Here is a 15,562-nt window from a genome sequence, read left to right on the forward strand (position 1 = left end):
CCTTTTGCACCTCTTCCATCTTCTTCCTATTTGTAAGAAGCTCCTTTAAGAACTTGTCATACTTAGGCATTTGTGCAACCGCCTCGATGAAGGGCATATTGATTTGAAGGGCTTTGATGTGTTCCAGAAATATTTGATAATCAATATCATTCTTATCTTGTTTAGCTCGTCCTCGAAATGACAATGGAGGTTGATATGGTTTAACAGGAGGCTTATTATTTTGTTCAGGTGGGGGACTCGTCGAGTCAATGTCTTCGACTCGGCGAGTCCCATCGGGTTTCTGTGATTTTGGGTTTTCAGATTCTTCCTCTTGCACCCTTTTCAGATCTTCCTTCTGAATAGGGGTCAGGGGAGTAATAATCTTCCCGCTCCTAGTTGTTATGATGTTTATATGTGCGCCCTTCAGATTGTTTTCGGTATTACTAGGAAGCGCACCCGGTTGTCTCTCGTTTATTTGTAATGCAAGTCGGCCTAACTGTTTTTCAATGTTAAGGATGGAAGCTTCGTGATTTCTCATCAAAGATTGTTTCTCTTTCATTATGAGTTGTTGTTCTCTCATTGCAACATCGGTTTCGTTGTGTCGTTTCTCGGACGCAGCTGCAAGTCTTATGAGCATATTTTCAAAGTCTAGCTTCTTTTCTTGCACCGGTTCCTCCTTTTGAAAGAAGCATATTGTCTTTGTTATATATTTATCCTCCTTAGCCTTTTTGTACTCATCGTAAGGTAGCCATTCTTTCTTTGGTTTTCGCCAATCTTCAACGTATTTATCGCCACCCGAGTAACATACTTGCGCTTTCTGGTTCCCATTCTCGTCAAGATCGCAATCCTTTGTAAGGTGAGGCCCGCTACAGTTTTCACACCCCACTCTAATGGAATGGATGGATTGGTCCATTTTAGTCATCCTTCGCTCCATATTCTCCAATTTGGCCATCACAGTTGCCATGCTATCATTCACAGAGTTCACCACCCCTCGATTCGAGTCATGTCTTGGATTATGATATTCTCTAGAGTGCTTAGAAAACTCTTCAATGATTCTTTTAACTTCAGCCGGATTTTTCTTCGTTAATGGGCCTTGAGAGTCAAGTAGTTGTCTAGTGGTGACATTTACTCCATCATAGAAGGTTGACACTTCTTGTTCCACATTGAGGTCATTTTGTGGGCAATTACTTAGTAGACCTTTGTAGCGCTCCCATGCTTCGAATAAAGACTCTCCCGCTTGTTGCTCAAAATTGGCAATGGCCTTCTTGAGTTTAGCAATTTTAGATGGTGGGCAAAATTGTTCCAGAAACTCCTCACGCATCTTAGCCCATGTAGTAATCTCTCCCGGTGGTAGTGCTTTTAGCTAATCCTTTGCAGCCCCTTTAAAAGTAACAGGGAGCATCCTCAATAACATCGTCTCTCTAGGTACATTTGGAATGTTGAAGTAGTCGGCGATGTCGTTAACTTCATCAAGATGCTTGTATGCATCTTCATAATCCTTTCCGGTGAAAGGAATCTCCTTCAATGCAGTAAGGATGTGCCCCTTAAGTTCAAACATGGTAGTGGCGGGTATGGCGGGTTACACAAGCCCCGGACTGGTGTTGACTCGAATCCTCTTTTTGTATGCCTCCATCGAGAGGTTGGCAATGTCGGCCATGGTGTTGTCGGGTTCTTCTTCGTGATCACTCTCTTCAAAATCGGTAACACTTTCCTCCTTCTCGGTCTCGTACTCGGTGTCTTCTTTCGTGTTGCTGGATTCCCCCACTTTCTTTCCCCTCTTCTTGCCAAAAACCAATCTAAGACTCTTAAAAGGCGACTTCTTCGGAGTATCTTCTTTGGTCTTGTGCTTGTTCTTGCGAAACGATGATTCCGGGTTTTCAAGTGGTGGAATCAAGGATGAATTTGATCCACGGGTCATAAACAATCTGCAAGAGACAGAAAAACACACGTAAAAAGATCAAAACAAACTGAAAAATGAAACTGGAAAGTTGCCTTGGACTCGTCGAGTCGGTGCGAATGGACTCGACGAGTTCAAGGGTAAAACAAAAAAAATTTAAAACGAAATTTATAAAAGAAAAGAAACTAAAACTTAAATCTAAGTAAAACTTTTCCTAAAGCAGTAACTTTGTGCAAGAAAATCTTACACAAAGGATCGATAACACTAGCAATTAACATTACTTTTAGAACCGTTCCCCGGCAACGGCGCCAAAAACTTGATGTGTGTGGAATGCACTAGTTTTAATCCTACTTTTTAATATAAATTAGACACACAAAAGGCAGTGTACCTGTCGATTGGTGGTATAGTTTAGCAAGCAGGCTATCGAACACAGGGAACGACAATTAAGCTAATTACTAACATTATCTAAAAACAAGCAATAAAAGAAAGGGTTTTCTCTAGTTTTGCACGACTAGAAACTTAAGTACTTAACTAATACTCAACTAAGCAACTAACAGCTAAGCAAACGAAAATCAACTAAATTCAATAATGGAAAAGACTTATGTTTAGGTTTTGAATCATTTATTCCTATGGTTGTCTTTATGACAAGTGCAATGGATTAATTGGCATTGGCTACCGATTAGTGTGATTAGGTTCATGTTCTCTATTACTAATCCTTAGAAAATAGATTAATTTAAACAGTGGCCAAGTGATTAAACTAATAGATTTCCTAGTTTATTGATTCGGGTTAAGTAAGACTTGTAGTAGCTAATCAAATTGCTAATTCAATTAACCTCTTGTTGATGGTTCGTCACAAAAGCTCACACATTAATTTACCTATTTTCTAATTAACCCTGGTTTTACGTTCGCTATTCCTAGGCATATAACATTCTTTTCACACAAATCATATGAGATTAGCAATTAAGAGATGTTCATGCAAGTTAATATGCTGGTTAATTAACAGAAAATAGTTGTAATTAACACATAAGGTTCTTTAACAAGCTTAACAAAACAAAATTACCAAATTAAATTAATCCAATCACAAAATCAAACCATGTTCATAAAGTCATCTATCCTAAACAGAAGTTATGAGTTTTTAGCTCATAATTAAAGCAGAAAACAACTCAAAAACGAAATCAATTGATGCAAACATAGTTTAAACAAAAGATTAAGTAAAGAGTACACTGGAATTGCCTTGATCTCCCCAAAATCAAATGCTTAGACTTGATCTTCAAGTTCCAGAGCTCCAGCAGCAACTTGAATCGCAAATTAACCTTCAAGGCTTCCAGAGAGAAGTCCCAAATTCGTGAATTAAATCCCTTTATATAGTTTCTAAAAAAAGGGGCTACTCGTCGAGTCCATAAACCGACTCGACGAGTCCCCCACTTGAAATCCGTATGCGGCAAGGAATCTTATTTTATTCGCGAATCTTCGAACCTACTCGACGAGTAGGCACCCAACTCGCCGAGTTCTTCAGGTTTTTTTTTCTTTCTTTTTTTTCTTTCTTCAATTCCGTAGCTTCCTATCGCTTTTTATGCTTCATTTTGCTTTCGAGCTAATCTTTTAGGCTACAAATACATTTTAAACATATTTAAGTACCTTTTGTTTATAATTTGCAATAAAATAGCCAAAAAGTATTAAGATTTAACACAAAGTATATGACTAATTATGCACATATCAGTCGTGCAGTCGTGCGCAGGTGGTTCCTGAATGTGGCTTCTTTGAGTATTGGGCCTCTAGAGCTTAGCCCACTTGGCCCAGTTCGAGTCCAATCAGCTCCTAGCCCATTTTTCTTCAAGGTTTCTTCATTTTAAGCCTAATTTCGCTTTTCCAAATGATTCATATCTCATGTAATTGCTCGATCAATAATCCCCGCATGCACAAATATTCTTCTGCTTCTTGCAAATTTGAAGTTCATTTCTTCCAAGACTTCAATTAATAAGCAAGCCCACTCCAAGCATCAACTCCATTATTATAAAGCCCAAGATCCTTGACATCCTCTAAGTCCAATTGCTTCCTACATATCCCGCTCTGCTAGTCTCCTTAAAATCTGCAATTAAGTTCACGAAACTAGAAAGTACCCGAAATGGTCATAAAATAACAAAAAGGAAAATATGCATGGAAATTAACTAAATTATGGATCAAATATGCTAAAATAAACTATAAAAAGAAGTAAATAAAATGAAACTATCAAATCACCCCAAGCTTAAACCTTACTTGTCCTTAAGTAAGACAAGACTAAAATGAACTTGGGATGAACTACCCTAAAAAAAATAAAAAGAATGGATAGAACCGTAGAACCTGATCACCGTTAGTCAACATGGTCAGAATTTATCTTGCTATCATCTCATGAATTTTTCATCCGATGACAATGGAACCATAAACTACAGCCAGGACAACTCCTCTAGGTGAGTAAGGAGGGATGGTCAGTCGCAGCCCCAATGAAACATGCATACAATGAAGAGCATCTGTAGTAGGGAGAAAGAAGATGGACGGGCTCTTGTGGAGCTCTTCTTTAAGTGTACACTCTTATCAGGAAAGTTGTGTGATCTCATGTTTGTCGGTTACTCTCATGTGTGATTGGGTTTCATCGCTCGGGCACCGTTGTAGGAATCAGTTCACTTAGTGTTGGCCCAAACCTCCCGTAGTATCCGACTCAATAGTCTCCCTAACATCACCAATTCATGAAAACAACTCGATCTAAACACAATAAAACATACCTATATAAATGAATATCAAACGCCTGGTGACCAAAATATAGGAAAAATTGTTCAATAATTGAGCCGGTCACCCATCTAGGATAATTGCAGCTTAAAATTGCTTGCTTGAGCTTCTCATTTTTTAGAACACATATTTGAAAATAGTGCACTAACATATCGAAATTTTATCAAGAATTTTTTTTTTTTGAACTCGAAATTTGGTTCCCAAAAATATTGAAGTAGAAGCGAAGGGTAATAATAATAATAATAATCTGAATGATCTAAGTGTGAAATTGACCGTGTGTGGAGCATAGAGATGTAAGCTCCTTTTCAAACTTGTGATTTTCCAAATATAATGAAAATGTCCAAATGTGGACTAAAAGACTCTCTAAAATCCAAAGAAAATCGCAAAAAAATATGGTGATGTAAAGAGACCGGATATGAATTCTACTCGGGGACAAGCACCAGTGCTTCATCCTAACGGTTCAAACATGATCAAGTGTGATACTCTCAGCGGTATGGACCGCAAGGCTAAAAACATCCATTTCTATAGTATATCCTACAGTTGTTAGTATTGCATGCATAATTCTTCATGAAACTACCTAGCCATGATCACTTACCCCTTTAAGCTCCATCAGTTGATCCCAAGTATGCAGTCCCAAACTGCAGCCTAATGGTCCCGGTTCGATGTGTGAGATAGCAACAAGATCCTGGACCAAAAATGATACAATAACTATGAACATGTTTCATGGCATCCAAGGGGATGAGAATAAACAGACAACAAAAATGCATGAATGCTAATGCCCTAAACTAAATGTTATGCAAAAATAAAAAGCGGAAAAGAAGAAAATAAAATCTTTTTGGAGTTTTATAAAAAAAATATATGAATGCAAATTAGCTTAAAACTAACATGATATGCAACCTAACTTAAAAAATTCATGAAAAAGTAAAAGGGAATACCCCACCCCAAGCTTAAGAACAAGCATTGTCCTCAATGCTTAAGGTAAGGGCAGAATTGACCTAAATCGGAGGATCGGGCGGCAAAAAGTGTCTGTAGGAATGGTTACGTGAAATTCCGACCAGTAGAACTTCGGCAATCTTGATTTTTCCGGCGAGGTGGGTTTTTGGGAACTTATGTTCTTGAGAGAAACGGATTTTGAGGGAAGAAATTGATGAACACAAGGGAGAAATGAAGAAGAAGGGTGCATTCATAGGTCATATGGTCAACAAAAGTCAACAAGTCAACCCACTTAAAGATCTGGTCAAAGATGGTAAAAAATCGTCAAAAATAGTCCAGGAGGCGTGCGGGTCGCACAAAGGGGGCACGCGGCCACGAAACCTTCTCAGTTAAATCCTTCATTTCACACTTTAGCCATTCGATCAGATCTACCCGCGCAGCAGCACGCGCCCGCGCAACCTGTAGTTCCTGATCGTCTTTTTTGCTTAATTTTCTTCTATTTCTTCGCATTTTCTTGGATTGGAAGGCCCCGAACATATGGAAACACTTAATTCCTTCAAATACAACCCCTTGAGGATCCAAAAACATCTTCAAACTTCTTTATTCTAATTTAAAAACACGAAAGCACAATGTTTTCCAAAAATGCCCTTCTTTAACGTCTTTGGCGAGACGCCTCTAAACTTCACTTTAACACTTCGGGGTGTCTAAATGGACAACCTCTTGGACATTTGAATCAAAACCTTCATAGAACGGCTTCAATCGATGTCCATTAACCTTGCAAATTTTCCCCGTGTCGACATTTTTTAATTTCCACACCTCCATTGGGACTCTTTTCTTATATTTAACTTTCTTTTTACTAGAGAACCATACCGGACTTAGACCTTTGATAATATCAATCATCCAACCACATTCTTTCTTGTACTTGTTCATTATGGTGACCAACTCTTCCCTCTTTGACATGGTGGTTGAGTAGGTCACCGGTTGGGCATCTTCTTCCTCGGGATACGTATCCAAAGCTTCAATGACAACTTTCTCAAATTCTTCTTCCTCCTTGACAGCCTCTTCCACTTCTAATTCTGCTTCATCTTCTACATATAACACTCTTGGGCCATCAAAACTTTTCTCATCTTTCAAAGGAATGGCACATGCGATATACCATGGGCTCTCTTCATATGGTAGTTTATCTTGAGCTTCCATTATACTCAATGATTGAGCAAGTTGTGTTATTTGTAGCTCTAAGCTTTTGAGGCTAGCTTGGGTTGTTTCCTGGAAAATTTGGGTAGAAGTGGCAATGCTTTTCACAATGTCCTCTAATGACATGCCTAGCATTTCTATTTGTTGAGGAGGGTAAGGATAGGGTTCTTGGAACTGTGGATTTGGTTGGTATTGGTTATTTCCCCAAACTTGGTTGTTGTCCCACCACTGATCATGTTGAGGCTGATTATAACTCCATTGGTTTGACCAGTAGTAGCTTCCCTTCTCTTGCACTTCTTCCCATTCTCCGTGCAAATATGGACACATGTCAGAATGATGTCCATTTTGGGCACAAAAATCGCAAAGAAGAGGCATAGGTTGCACACTTTGGTCACTTTCAATCATCATAACTAACTGAGCTAGCTCAGAAAGTTGATCTTCAATGCAAGGAGTGTTCATTTCCAAGCCAATTTTTTTTGTTTTTTTTTCAAGTTCGGGATTGTAGATTAGGTACCTGCATGATGAGATCTAGGCATAGAGAATATGTTGAAACACAAAACATTCCCATAAAGATTTAAGAACAAGTTCATGGATTCTTCAACATTCAACAAAAGTTCAAAGGATTCAACAAAAGTCAACCAATTTTAGTTTAGCCAAACATGGCTAAACTCAAAGAAACAAAGTAAGGATAGATTGTACCAAACATTTAGCAAGAATCAAGAGCAAAAAGATGAAGTTCTAGAGGTGTTCTTGGTCTTCAAAATACTCCAAAATCTCCAGAGAAATGATGAATTTTCGGATGTGCAAGAGTCTCCTAAAGATGGGCACCAACCTTCCTCAAATAGCATTCCAAATGAAATCCTGAAATTACCCTTGCAGTGTCGTGTGTGGCCGCGCAGCCGTGCACGGGTGGGTTGCGCGGGTGGTTCCTGAATGTTGCTTCTTTGAGTATTGGGCCTCCACAGCTTAGCCTACTTGGCCCAGTTCGAGTACAATCAGCTCCTAGCCCATTTTTCTTCAAGGTTTCTTCATTTTAAGCCTAATTTGGGTTTTCCAAATGATTCATATCTCATGTAATCGCCCGATGAATAATCCCTGCATGCACAAATATTCTTCTGCTTCTTGCAAATTTGAAGTTCATTTCTTCCAAGCCTTCAATTAATAAGCAAGCCCACTCCAAGCATCAACTCCATTATTATAAAGCCCAAGATCCTTGACATCCTCTAAGTCCAATTTCTTCCTAAATATCCCGCTCTGCTAGTCTCCTTAAAATCTGCAATTAAGTTCACGAAACTAGAAAGTGCCCGAAATGGTCATAAAATAACAAAAAGGAAAATATGCATGGAAATTAACTAAATTATGGATGAAATATGCTAAAATAAACTATAAAAAGAAGTAAATAAAATGAAACTATCAACTCGTGTGAATCCATTCTCAAACTAAGGGAAAAGGTTTTTAAAACAATTTTCAAATGGTTTTCAAGATAATCAAGGAAGATGCGAGGTGTACGATTAGTCGAAGCCAGTAAGTTGACCCCAAAATACCACATAATTATTTGATATTATGTTATTTTATGTTAGAACAGCATGGTAGTGATAGGCTATGGATCTTCATGAATTGCATGAAAGAATTGCCTGATTATATGATGTCTGATAGCCAGTAAGTCGACCCCAAAATACCACACAATTATTTGATATTACTGTAGTTGCTTAGTCTATGCTTCATAGTTATACATAACTAAGATTATATATCATGAGAATGTTTGGTTTGGCCTTATTTCATGTTCTTATTTGATGAAGGGCTTAGGGTAGGATCAGGTATTCGACTGTCTATAGATCCAGTATTGTATATGGCTAGCATATACGAGTGTTGCAGGGTTGGTGCAAGTTTCATGAGTGGGTGCAGTGTTTAGCGGGTCAGCACGAGGAATTATTAGCCACTCTGAGGAGAGTGATAGCATGGCGAAGGTGCATCCGTGGCATTGGGAGTTTGAGATCGGGATTTCGTATGAGGATCTTTCTTATTTTATTGCATTTTAGTGCCAGTCGGCTCCTCCGCACGAATGTTGCTTGCTTTGTGCTTTTTGGATCTCATGAGTGACATGAGTTAGCTATTAAGTGAATATGTCAAGTCACATGTGAAAAAGGTTGGATAATCTCAGAGTGATGGATTTGACCCTGCTGCGCAGCTCTCGTTTGAGTCCAACCGTTGTAGGGATGAGTCTATTACTAGAAGGATTATTTGAGCATTGTTGCATGTGATTGTATTCATGGAATAGTTAATTGACATTGTGAGGAGTTCTTTAGCAGCTGATGGCAGAGAAGTGTGGGACCCTAGGATAGCCTAGGGAGTGTTTTAGTGCAGTTGTTTCGTTGTGAGCAGGTTTCAAGAGTATTTTGTGACTAGGTCTTAGAGGACCCGAGATGATTCTTGAGGAAAGTAAGGATAGGTGTGAAAGGTAGTATTGGGCCCATACTACTAGAAGCACAAGACCCACACTCTATTCAAGGAAGATTTTTGGGGATTCTAAGGACTGGTCAGGGAAGTTAGCATGGTTGGATACCATGGTTTGAGGCAGTGGTTCCATATATGTCGGTCTTTTGGATTAGGCTGCTCAGACGAGGATGGGTTTTGTGTTTGTTCAGGCCCATGTGGCGATAATGATGTGGGTTGAGTGGTTCAGACTCAAATGAGTATGTTTATTGGAAGTCTCGAGGGTTTTGTTAGAAGTCGTGCCTCGGTCCTCGAGACACGGGAAGGAAGTGGTTGATTTGATCGTCTTGGAAATCACATATGGAATTTAAGTGTTGGATTGTCGGATTAGATTGTTGTTATCTGTGGCAAAGATCTTGCCCTTCAGTTTTCCGAGTTAGAGGGATTGGGCAGTCTTGTGACCTCCCGAGTTAGGTTGGATTCTCAGCTTGGGGTCTGCTGGTAGCAGTGGTTGGGCGAAAGTATGTCAGCGTCGGTATGCGCAAATGGATTGATGTGGCATGAGTACCTTAGCGATGCGAGCAAGGGCCCGCATTCTTGGGAGATGGGAAAGCCAGGTGTTGTATTATAGTTTACAAGCAAGGAAGGTATGTCTGGATCGTAAATCGGTAGTTGCTTATGAAGGGTTTTGAGCATTCTAACACTCCTATGGTGTACATGCAACCCTAGATGCTTTGGATCTATGTTTTCTCTAATATACATGCAAACTTTTATTTTTCCAAAGCATCATCCTAACTAGCATACAATAGAGTATCTTTACTACAAAATCTAGTTAGATGACATACCTTTTGTTGTAGTTGGAAACCTTAGACCTTTAAGAACTTAGTGCCCCAAGTGTTGCACCTCAAATGGAATCACACAACACCACCAACAATGGAGGAACTTGAGAGGAGATTATTTACACTTCATAAAATCGGCTTGCCCTCTTGTAAGCTTACGTAGGTCCCATTTCATGAGCTAGAGGGGTTCTTATATAGTGTGGCTTAATTAGGGTTACACCATGCAAACCCTAATGTGCATGACCTTCCATATTCCTCATGCTCCATGGGTTTAAACCTCCATGGATCATCCATGGGTCACCACATGGGTTTAGCCCAACACAAAGAACTATGGATCATAAGCCCACATTATAAGAATGAATGATTTACATAATCAATCCTCATATATTTAATTAGTCTCTTTTCACAAAATTAATTCCAAATTAATTCTTGTTCAATACTAATTAAATAATATGATTTCATATTAATATATTAGAACTTATAATATATTAATTAACCATAAACAACCTCTTCTCAATTATCCATCCTTCAGATTGTTCCGGTGCCATGCAACCCAAATGGACCATGCTACTCTCGGGTCAAGTACATACCAATTATATTTATCGACTTAGACACTAATCCAACAGTCTCCCACTTGGATAAGTCTAATAACTATCATTGCAAGCATGACTCCAACCCGACTAGCAATCGTAGCTCTTAAAAGCCGCTGTCGAACTCTGACCTAGTCAATGGCGCGTCCATTAGATAAGGGATCATATATTCCTCCATTCTAGATATCATATGGACTGAGACATGGATTATAATCATTCTCTCTGTCTATCTGTTGTTTCCGTATTTCCGATTTATGAAGACCGACTAATTGAACAAATCAAATCAGTCTAGGCCTGGTGTCATCACTAAATCATCGAGGGGCCCACAGATATCGCTTTTATCCACATGGGTTAAAAGGAACGGATAAACTTCGACCCAAATGCTCGCTTGTACTTACTCATCAAATTACACACAACAATATGTTTTATAACATCCAAGTTACTGGTGCGTTTACATATGTCAATGTGCAACTGACTCGCAACTACAACTCACATGTCTCCGTTTCAAGAATATAAGACATTATCGTCTCATGATCACTCGTGATAAAATCCATGAAGTGATTCAGATGAGCGTGGGTTGAATCCAATACTCGAATCTTATTCCAGGAGCACTCATGAACACTGTAGCAAACTTGTTTTATGACTAACACACCTCTACAGACCCATTCATGACAGTCTTGCCTCAATACCTACTTCCAAAGTATGATCGATTGTGGATGGTTTGAATAATCTAGTTATTCGGGAAGTCAAAACATGAAAAGTGAAACACAATTATAATACTAATCCTATATGGCCCCAAAACGTTTGATCCATATTGATTACTCATCATTCATTGTATAATGTTTTGAATAATCAACTTAATACTTGAATTAAAACAATAGTTATGCCATGCTCCAAGCATGCACACTATGTTTGTCTAAACAATAGTTATGCCATGCACCAAGCATGCACACTATGTTTGTCCATGGTCCTTACTTTGTGAAATAAATCAATTGAAAAACATTTCAATGATGCTCATTTCAAAATTCCAAATCCTTATTGCAAGTGTAAGAATTCCAAATTCTTGTCACTGCTAGAAAGTGTTAGATTCTAAACTATCATGCAATGATTCTTTTGTAATGTCTAGGTGCCAAAAGTCACAGAGACTTGACCAATGATATTACAAAATATTCCTTTGGAGATTGTTACAAGACAATTCCATGGAAATGAAGTCTCAAATTCAAAGTACATTCCTTTGAACATCCTTCTTGCATAAAAGTTTCTAACTTTCTCATCTATTCTTCAACTCCTAATATGGAAACATTCTATATTTGTCATACAACAGATAATGGCAATATGGTCCTTCCATTACTATACTTCCAACTGTCCTTAAGCGACCAATCCTTGGCAAACCTTAGATTGTCCTTAACAGTTGTTTAACCACTTTAGTCATATCCGGTTCTATTCCTTTTTCCCTCCAACTGCCCTAGGCATTCGGGAAATTAGAACACGAGAATATTATAGCATATTAATCGATCCTATACCCGAAGCATATGGGACACGATTCATAATGTCTAACATAAAGACATGATATTTGATCAGTCTTTTGCTATAACATTTTTATTTGCCAAGTTCTCATAATTTTGGCTATGAAGAGGGATGCCGTAATCATAATCAAATTTTGAGAACGCAATTAACATTTCATTATATAGAATTTCATTATGTTGAACCATTCCAACATAACATTCATAAATATTTGACTAAATTTGATTAAAATCTCAATCTAAGCTTTTAGAATTGAAATGAAGTATAAATTCTTCTCCCTTAATTATAGCAAAACAACTTTTCAAACCCTGCAACTTTGCGAATTGAAACTTTTGTTTTCTATAATTAACATTGCTAACTTGCAACACTTACCATAATAATTGTGCTCCCACTAGCATAATAATAATTATTATTAGCATAACACTTATGCTCCCACTAGCTTTAACATGTATTTAGAAATCAACTGGACTTCTAGAAATCAATATTTATTGACTTTCATTACCAAAGTTCAGGTTTCTGATACGAGATGCTTCGATAAGACTTTATCTAGGCTTCTCAAAATCATACACCTTTCCTTAGATAGCTCACATGTGTTTCTTAACAATTTTAGAACTTACAACCATAAGTCTGAAATGTTTAGACCTTTTCCATTTCTCACAGTTCAAATTATGAAGAGGGATGCCGTAATCATAATCGAATTTGAGAATGCAAATATCACAATTCTATCTCCTTAAAATCTACTTAGTGAAAGCTTTTCCTCACAATCATTTTCATGAAGCGGAGAGAAACCTTATGACACTTAGATTTTATGGTATATGTGTTCCTATCCATGTGAATTTGTCATGACCATAATCACAAGACATGGTTAGTGACAAATCCAAACTCATATGGACTGAACTTGTTCAATCTTAATTTCTTGCCACTTAGTAGCACAAGGGCCTACCATTGCTTCCAGGTTGTTATGCAACCAATTGAGAACTCTTAGAACTCACATGTATAGTCAACTTTAACTGGAATGGGCACAGAAATAAGAATATGTCAACACGATAGGTTATAAACCTCAAGTCGTGTGCTAGTGATAAACAATAGGTTTTATTCTTGATTAGTTCTTGAAGCTTTTCCAAGATCTTTAAGACTCCCACTGCCCTCTTGACATATAAGATTCTCTTGTCATGAATCATTCCTTGACAAACAAATATTCAAGAGTTAGTGCGGATTCTTATCAAGACAAACACTTCACACAATTGGCCTTAGTTGGTCTTTGTTTTATCCAAAACATCACAACTTACCAATTTCAAATGTACAAGAGTAGAAAACTTTTACTCTATATTTGATAAGTGTTTTAAACCTTTCTTACGTTTATGTCACTCAAGGTTACAACCTTGGAGTATGACTCTAAGACTTGTTTTGGGAACGAAGTATGACTCATCTTCTTGATTTAAACTATTTCAACAATTCACAATTCCTCTTCTTAGCCATACAAATGCACTAATATGTCTTTAGAGGATCAATTGTGATATGGTTTTTCCATAAACATTAAGATGATCATAAAACACGATACTAAAGTACTCTCCCATCTTTTCAGATTGAAGAAACTTTTATCTTTCTGCCTAATTTGATTCTTCTCATTCGTTCTACCATACATTGAACCCTTTCCAATGTTTCAGAATTATACTTAAACTTGTAAGCATAACCATGTTTACTAAACTTTAGAAAATCATGACGAATAGTCTTATTGATCTTTGTGGTGGATCTTGACTAGCGCACACCAAGTGTACCCGATCCCCTAGTCCTTCACTTGACTCACATATACATGTGAACAAGGAATTAGTCTTAATTTACCAAAGATGAAAATTCTCATTCATCATACAATACAACTTGCATGATTCCAAGTTTTTGTCCAATTGAAACTTGGGTGATGAGAATCTTTCCTTATTTGGAAAATACTCGGCACTACCACAAACGAAAGAATCAAATTCATATTGCTAACATAGAAACATAAAAACCTCAATTTTCACAAATGCCATTGCAACGAGATATAATAAAATAAAAACAAAATTTTATTTATTTATAAAATGTGGAAAAAACTTTTCCTTACAATGCAATTACAAATGAAAACTATGTTATTACATATTTCCTAGCAATCTATCATAACTCCTAAGCAGCAGCTCAAAAATCCGATATTCGAACCATGCGATTGAAATCCATCTTCGCGATCAGATTCAGCATACTCTTCCTTTAAGCTTCCTTCCCTTTGCATGATCCTACAAAACATCAAAATGCAACCTTGTCACATCATGTATTAAGAATCAACAATTAAGAACTTAATAGAGTTAGACAGTAGAATTACCTGAAGCATAGTCAAACTTTTCGACTCTACCTTTTCTCAGATCTTTCAGGTAGTCAGGGCAGCTTCGCAACCAATGCCCCTTCTCTTGGCAATAGAAACATATAGACTCTTTGGGAATGGTACACGGGACAATCTCAAACTTAGCCTTTCTCTTTCCCTTGGAAAGAGAAATCTTTTCTGGACTTCCAATGTTTCCATTGTCAATGTCCATGGAAGTTCGGGGAGTAGATCTTCCAATCAATTTTACTTTTCCAGTGCGCCAAATCATTGCTGATTCAGCAGCAACAAGTAAATAGGTAAGATCAATAAGGGTCATGTCGTGGTCTGTCACATAGTAGTCCTTAATGAACTCACTATATGACTCGGGAAGTCACTGAAGAACCCAGTCAACCGCTAACTTCCTCGAGACAACGACACCCAATACTCTCAGCCTGTCAATATGTGACTTCATCTCCAAGACGTGAGTACACGCAGGCCTTCCATCTTGATGTTTCATTGCAAGTAGGGCTTGAGTGACCTTGAATTTTTCAAGTCTTTGAACTTGTGGGTTAGGGAGAATTATTGGAGGAGGTGGAGGAAGTGAAGTATGACTTCCACGATCCAACCGCGGGACATCATCTTCAAGAGGAAAGCTTGTTCCAAAAGATTTGGGAAGACCATAGTTGTCTGAACTAGACATCTACAATGGGAGAAATTCAAGTTAGTTGATTTAAGTCCTTAATATAACACCCAAATGAAATATTAAGGCTAGGACCCAACACAATATTTTACAATTTGAAAAAGAGATGTCGTAATCCAATTCCAAAATATTTGAAGGTAGGTAAATGACGATTTACCAATTTCCATCATGAAAAACGAAAAAAGAATTTTAGGTTTTAAGTGAATTGAAATTCCTAGATCCTTTGAGATGCATTGAAACTTTCAATGGCATGTTTAAATCTCGATTGTGCCCTTCAAGTTTGTGACTGGGATGCCGAGGATCACAAACAAGGTGTGAATAACCATGCAAATTAGCTTGGTACACCCAATGTTACAACCACCTCATCAATGTGTCAGTTAA

At 37.8% G+C, this 15,562-nt stretch overlaps 1 non-coding gene across 1 annotated transcript; it reads left to right on the top strand.

Annotated features, from left to right (window-relative positions):
- Positions 1 to 1,145: 1,145 nt before the first annotated feature.
- Positions 1,146 to 1,252, top strand: LOC145151659 (small nucleolar RNA R71). The gene has a single exon (XR_013732221.1). It is a non-coding gene; the product is annotated as a small nucleolar RNA R71 (small nucleolar RNA).
- Positions 1,253 to 15,562: the final 14,310 nt, after the last annotated feature.

This window comes from Lactuca virosa, chromosome 1, assembly GCF_052849685.1.
Source record: "Lactuca virosa cultivar CGN04683 chromosome 1, Lactuca_virosa_CGN04683_v6, whole genome shotgun sequence".
NCBI classification, from domain to species: domain Eukaryota; kingdom Viridiplantae; phylum Streptophyta; class Magnoliopsida; order Asterales; family Asteraceae; genus Lactuca; species Lactuca virosa.